Consider the following 6,417-nt stretch of genomic DNA (forward strand, 5'->3'; position numbering starts at 1 on the left):
TGTAGACCAAGTATCTATGCTTCTGTTCTCTGAACATGCCTCTGCCTTTGTAATCACCTTCATTTTAAGTGAATGGTTGTGTTTTTTCTCTCATGGGATTGACATAACTACCAGGTGATGTAACCAAAGCCAAAGCTGTGCAATACTGTTTAAGCCAAAGGAAGCACTGCAAAGCACTGAAATGCTAGTGACATTTGTTAGTTTACACAGCTGAAGTTGCTAAATTAGGCTGGGTTTTCCCCTCCTGTTTTATGATTTCTCTTCAATTCCTCAATGATTGTATTAGATTTAAGGTAAGAAAGATGATCTCATTTTGGAAGAACAGGGCTCAGGAGGACTGAATTTCCCTCTCAGCTCTGCTGCAGGCTCCTTTTGTGATGTTGACCAAGGTATTTCATCTCTGTGTGGCTCAGCTTTTCTCTCTGCAAACTGGGGGTATGAGGGTAGTCCTCTGGTCATTAGATGAACTAGGAAAAGTTGTCTACCTTTTCTTTAGCAAAATTAGGAAGATAAAAGCTCCTTGTCATGGGAGAGGAGAGAAGAGGGGCTGGGAGAACCTATCAAGTGTACTGTATTTCTATGTCTTGACACTAGAGTGTCTTTGTAGTTAAAGAACTGACCTGGCACTGTCACAGCACGGCTCACTTCCCATGCATAGGCCAGCTGTGTAACCTTGGGCCAGCCTCTTTGCCCTTTCTTTGCCTTCCCTCTGTATAGTGAGGAGATGATGTTGCCCATTGCATCCTGTGAGGTAAAATGCACCACCTTGTTTGAAGAGCTCAGTTAAATGAAATCCTAAATTTGGGTAAATTAAAACAAATAGTTGAATTAAAGCCAGCAAAGAAAATGAGGGGATTCCCAAGCCTGTTGCAATCTCAGTAGGCCTATGTCTGTTGTTCTCTGGGCCATACTTCTGAAGAAAGAAGTGCAAGCACATGGCCACACCTGAGGTGATAAACCTCGTATGGTCTCAGTTACTTTAAGGTTAGCTGCTTCTCTGGGCCAGCACACATCAAACACTAACTCCTAAAAGGCATTCCCACTTTGGTGCCATTGGCTCCCCGTACCAAAGAGAAATCCAGCATAATGGTCAGTGTTGAGTGGCTTGAGGCAGCTGTGTGGAAACAGCCACAAAAGCAGGCTGCAGCTGTCTGTGCATCCTGGACATCCAAGCACAGATGCACTTGAGGTAGTGTTAATGGTTGAATTTCCCTAAAGACAGAACTAACAAATAAAAATTCCCCTCCTCACTATGTAAAAGGAGAAATCCATGGAAGGGCCTTCAACAGGCAAGCTGTGACTTCTACCAAGTGCGAGGGGAAGGGGCTCCCTTAACCAAACATAACCTGCTCTTCACCAGGGTAACATGAGATTTCCCTGCAAGTGAGAGATTCTTCCTGGCATAAGCAGATTCAGCTGTCCCATATGATTCCCAATAAACCACCGGGATCTGGTAGCGTGAGCAGGCTCAGTAGAAGTGAGGAGGACCTTGGTTTTGCCTGGGTTATGAAATCACTGTCTTGGATCTGCATTTATAGTCTTGGGGTATTTCACAGATCTCTAGAAGATGGATTTGTTTTAATCCTGTCTTTGCATGTCATGCTAATGGAAGGGGCAGGTAACTCTCTAAGCGGATGTCTGTCACCAGAACTGAGATTTGCACATTGCCATGTCTTATGCCCTAGGTCCTTGGAAACATAGCCGGTGCTGCCATAAGGGCTTTCTAGAGGTGGGTCCAAAGCTGAATGTGGAATCGGGGAGCTGCTCTGCAGACCTCAGCCAAGCTCTAGCCAAGTCAGGTACTGCCGCTAGCTTATCCGTCCCAGCATGGTCAGCACAACTTACAGAAATGGCTTGGGCAAATACTTGGGCATGCTACTGTGGTTATGCAGCTGGCAGACACTCCTTAGGCATGTTTGTGTGTCTGAGTGGCACTGCAGTCCCAGCAGGACCTACAGGGTTGATAGGGCCAGGGTCAGGGGGATTGAGACTAAGATCAGTGAATAACACCAGTCCACGCAACCTCATAATGAAACCCCTTTGTATTCATTTGTAGCTAAACCCTATCTTTTCTGTCCCTGGAGGAACACTGCACTGTGCATTTTCAAGAAGGGCTTAGATAAGTATTTGGAGCTTTGCAGACTTAGACATTTAACAAGTCACTGGACATTTGCAGACAGGAACCCTTTATCATGTTCTGTTCCTAAGATCTAGAGGAGGAGGAGTTTGGGGGCAGGGTGAAATCAAATTTGTACCTTATTTCACTCTATTTTCCCCTCTTTCGCCCTTCTTTCCTCTTCAAAAACAGAGTGAGTTGACTTCAAACCTTCTGGTGGTGTTACATGGATACATTAACACACCCACTTGATCCACTTAAAAATATAAAGCAAAATGAAAAGTAACTGAAAGGAATCTCTGTTTGCTTTGGAGCCTGAACTGTAATTGGACGGGATCCCAGGATTACATCATTTTCATATAAGCAACCCCTTGCAGTAATCGGTTACTTTAACCTTTGCCAGCACATTAGCTGGGCTGTTCACATTGAGATGGTTCACATCAAGTAAAGCATGGCTCTAGCTACCACACTGTATCACATCGTTATTACCTTGTATTTATAGTGGTTCATGCAGTGTGCTAGGTGCCCTCCAGACACTGAGGAGGGGGCTGGTCATTGCCTTGAGGGCCTTTTTGCTTTAGGCTGTGACATAGGCATAGGTAACGTGATGTAGGTAAGGGGGGTCACAGTAGCAAGTATGCAGTTCATGTAAAAGCCAGATGCACTGATTGAAACTCTGGGTGGCACATGGCCCTCGGACTTAGGGTCTGTTCCTCCCTCTGCTCTGTGCCTCTTCAGGAGGGGTCCGTTAAAGAGGATCTTAAATCAGCTTGAAGGAAGTGCAGCAGGGGCTAGGGACAGGAGCTCCCAGTACTGTCACCATCTCCCACAGTAGCACTGAACGAGTTACTTGGACCCCAGACCCCCCCCCCAATCTGTAACACCAGGCAAAAAACTCCCAGAGGTCCCTTAGCTTTCTGCATCTCCATCGTACCTATCTCCATGTAAGAGGATACTCTACAAGGAAGTGTAACAAGGGACTCTGAGACTTGCGGGTGGGAGACATTATGGAAGGCAGAGAAGGGCTATGTCGTGTGGCTCTGCGCCTTAATATGATGCTAGTATCAGAGCTCAGCATTTCTGAAAGCCGTCCATGTCACTGCACCAGAGATGCTCAGTTGGCATAAATCAGCAGAACTGCCCGTTTACACCTGTCAAGGACCCACACCAGGGTGTTTATCTCTGCCTCCACTGGCCACACATTCCCAGTTGTATCTACAAGAAGGAAATGTGCAGCAAATCCTGGGCCTTTAACCAGCCCTCTGCTATTGTAAACTAAAGAGCATTGTTGATTGCAAAGCAGAAAGAAAGGAGAGGGGATGGAAAGCAAGACCTGTTATGAAATTCACTCAGAGGAGCTGGGATGCACAAAGAGGTTGTGAAATTCTTGATGAAGAGTTGGACCTGGAAATGGTCTGAGGTTACCAGCAGACACAGCTGTTTCCAATAAGGCAAGGAAGTCAGGGTCACATGGGATTCCTGTGGTCGTCTCACATTTTAAAGGGACTAGGTTTGCATTTTTGTCTGCATTAGTGAGGTTATTTTTACATTCAAAACATCATCAGCTGAGGGGAGTTTTTAAAGAAAATGTGACCACTTTTATTGTGGGGCAAGAGAGCACTCATAATTGCAAAGTGCTCATTAATACAAAGGTTCTTTGTCATTATAGTGGCACCCGCTAGTGGCTCTTTAAAGTTGTTGGTTGTATTTTCAGGAGAAAACCCTGTCAACCTTATAAGTAGGTTGTAAAAACACGTTTTGTGCTGAAACTTGACCTGCAAAATCTCACGCTGGGAGCAAATTATGTTTATAAATCTTTTTTTGGTAACTTTATTTGCATTGGTTTCCTATTAGTTGTGTGTGTTTGTAGAGGAAAAGTGAAACAAGGCCCTTCTGTGTAAATAAATAGTCTGCATAAGTTATCCAAAATGTAAGCAGAGGCCAGTGGGGGAACAGACAGACACATCTCTAAGATAAATGTTATTTTGCAAATTTTCCACAAAATAACTTACATTGTTTTTTTACTAGAAGTCACTGGCGCGGTTCTATAGAAATTATTACAAAGAGACCGGGCCTCTGCTAATTGTTAAAAATTTTAGAGGAAAACACTTGAGTGATGTTTTTAGAATAAAGCAGGAAGAAATTCATTGATTTCAGGTGATAACATGAAAAACTTGTCTTACTGTGAAGAAAACATCCAACATCTGAAATATTATAACTTTTTAAGCCCAAAGGTAAAACTCTTTGCCACGAAAGAGTCCTATTTAACAGCCAGAGCCTATAACATTTCCCCCCATCAGATTAGTTTTTAAGATACAGCCAAATGCCAAAATGTCAAACTCAGATGATTTCAGATGTGTCTCAGGCTTCATGAAACAGGCATGGAAGTGTTGGAACAGGTCCATTGCCCATCCAGGAGCAGCCGCTCCTGGTCAGGGCCCCAAATCTGCAAAGCATTTACATGTGTTGAACTTTAGGCAAACACCCAAGTCCCATTGAATTCAGAGGGATGCTAGCACACATCTCTGCATGCTTTGTTGAATCAGAGCTTAAACCCCCACAACTGTGCAAAATGGGGAGATAAGGGAGCTTTTCCTAATCCCAGCTGGTGACTGTCTGAAAATCTGAAGTGGGAGGATTAATAGCCCTTTTAATTTTCATCCTGCTTACTATAATTATAGCTCTAATGTGCCCCATTAAGGCTGAGGTCAGCTTACTATTCTCATATGGGAGCAGCATGAGTTTGTGGTCAGGGGATTAGACTAGGAGTCTAGAAGCCTGGAGCCTTCTCCATGCTCTATCACTGACTCATTTGGTGCCCTTGGTCAAGCTAGTCAGTTATCTTGGCCTTCTCAGATTTTCTGTCTTCAAACCGGGGTAGTAATCCATATTTCCCTTTCTAAAGCACCACCGGCTGCAAGGGTGAAATGTGCTAAAGATCATCACTGACACACGTAGGCTGAAGGGATTATTTTTAGAGGCAGTTCTTTGTTAAGGCTGCCATTGGCTGGTCAGTTCACTGGGTTATGGCATAATTGCACCACCAACATTCAGGGGTTGATCCCTAGATGGGACAAGGAGGGATGACCTTGTGGCAGGTACAGCAGTGACTCTGCAGCATTCTGTGGGCATCTCTGAACTAGTTTATCTACTGGAATCAGTCTAGCCACCCCCACGGCATGACCTCTTGGGTAAATTACTTAGACACTTTTATCCTTTCTTCCCCATTGATCATTTCAGGTTTTGTGAAGGATCCCCCCAGCACTGAAGGACCCCAAGCATTGTAATGCTAAGCACATGATATAGATGCATGTTGCAGTTTTTAACTGATGGTGTGCTGGCTGGACATTCAGAGCCACATTTTAAAATATAAATTAAAAAACCATCATAGTGAACGCTTTTTTGGTATCCAGTGGCAATAACTTAGCATTTCCCCTTTTTCCACTATTCCTGTGCTTGGAATGTCTTTAAACTGCTGTGCATCAATGAATGTTTCTGGAGACGAGAGAGATTTTGACTATTCTGACTTTTGGGAGATTTGATTCTCTTGGTTGTATGAGAACACTAAGAACCCCCATTATTCCTTCTGAGGCTGTCTGCAGAAAAGGCAGTTACTGTATATTAGTGCAGCACTGAAATAATCACAAGAGCTAACTTGAATTTAAGTGTGATTTGAACTGATGCAGGAAACCACCCCCTCTAAGCATCCAGCTGTGGAATTTCCACTGCTGCAAGTTACTGGACAAACTCCCTGGCCTAGGAAGATTTCTCAGAACTGCCTAGAAGAGGAGCATGGTGTCTGTAGGTGCTGCGTGAGAGGAGCCTTTCCATATAATGGCCTGAGAAATACAAAGAGGATTTTTAGAGCAGAAGGCAAAAACAGGCAGTGCAATTGGGGCAATCACACTTTCCTTTACATGCGGTAAGTCATTCTGCAGCAGCTTTGTGAATGTACAACAGGCCAAGACTAAAATGCACAGCGTGGTGCCAGGCCAAAAATGGGAAGGCTTTCAGGGGAAAAATGTTGAAAGAAACCAAGAAGAGAACTTGAAAAATGATTCCATGGAAATTCTGAGCGGGGATTTATTTATTTTTTTTAATTAAAGCCAAAACACAAAGGAGCTTTCAGTTTTGTAAAATGAAAGAGATCCCAGTATATCCATGGATAATTTTGAAGTTCATTTGGAAAAAGGTCAGCTACAGGGACCTCTAGACAAACAGGATTTCATAGATTTTATAGACATTTGGGCTGGAAGGGACCCCAGAGGATCATCGAGTCCAGCCCCCTGCCCCAGGGGCAG

This window comes from Alligator sinensis, unplaced genomic scaffold (genome assembly GCF_000455745.1).
Source record: "Alligator sinensis unplaced genomic scaffold, ASM45574v1 scaffold1030_1, whole genome shotgun sequence".
Classification (NCBI taxonomy): domain Eukaryota; kingdom Metazoa; phylum Chordata; order Crocodylia; family Alligatoridae; genus Alligator; species Alligator sinensis.